This window comes from Octopus bimaculoides, chromosome 14 (genome assembly GCF_001194135.2).
Source record: "Octopus bimaculoides isolate UCB-OBI-ISO-001 chromosome 14, ASM119413v2, whole genome shotgun sequence".
In the NCBI taxonomy this organism is placed as follows: Eukaryota; Metazoa; Mollusca; class Cephalopoda; order Octopoda; family Octopodidae; genus Octopus; species Octopus bimaculoides.
The window spans coordinates 54,467,535-54,468,261 of NC_068994.1; the positions used below are offsets into that span (position 1 = coordinate 54,467,535).

A 727-nucleotide genomic window follows, 5' to 3' on the forward strand; every position below is an offset into this window, starting at 1 on the left:
TATATATATATATATGTGTGTGTGTGTGTGTGTGTAAGTATACAAATGTATGTGGATGTGCGTGTGTGTGTATGTGAGGTGTAGTGTGTGTATGTGCGTGTGAGCGGGAGTGTTTGTTTCCGTGTTACTACCAAGAGGTGGGCGGTAGCAAGACAGAACAAAATGCCGAAGTAGAATACAAATAATAAATATACTGATTATAGGAATGTATTGAGTTCACACAAAGAAGCTAGTTATTGTCGGCAAGCCCATAGCTTCAGGCTTCTAGTGGTGGTAGTGGTGGTGGTGGTGGTGGAAGCAGGAAACAAAAATAATTTTATAAAGAGAAGAAATGATCAATTTATGGTTTAAACCAGAGATTGGAATATTGAATTCTTTGAGATTTATTGGTTTAAGCACAGCATTATTCATGCTGATGGAAGTGGCATCACGTTGTGATGTTGGAAGCACATGCTCTCACATAAAATTGTGTGTGTGTGTGTGTGTGTGTGTGTATCATCGATATACATATATATATATGAAGTATGTATGCTAGCAAAAATAATAACATAGTAATAATAATAATAATAATAATAATAATAATAATGATAATAATAATATTAATTCTTTCTACTAAAGGCACAAGACCTGAAAATTTGGAGGAGAGGACTAGTCGATCACATCGACCCCAGTGTTTCACTGGTACTTAATTTATTGACCCGGAAAGGATGAACGCTAAGGCTATATA

General features: G+C 35.5%; 1 protein-coding gene across 1 annotated transcript in view; it reads right to left on the reverse strand.

Moving 5' to 3' along the window:
- The window catches only part of LOC106882515 (guanine nucleotide-binding protein G(i) subunit alpha-2), a 161,088-nt gene that overhangs the window by 1,224 nt on the left and 159,137 nt on the right, over positions 1 to 727 (reverse strand). The window lies entirely within an intron of this gene.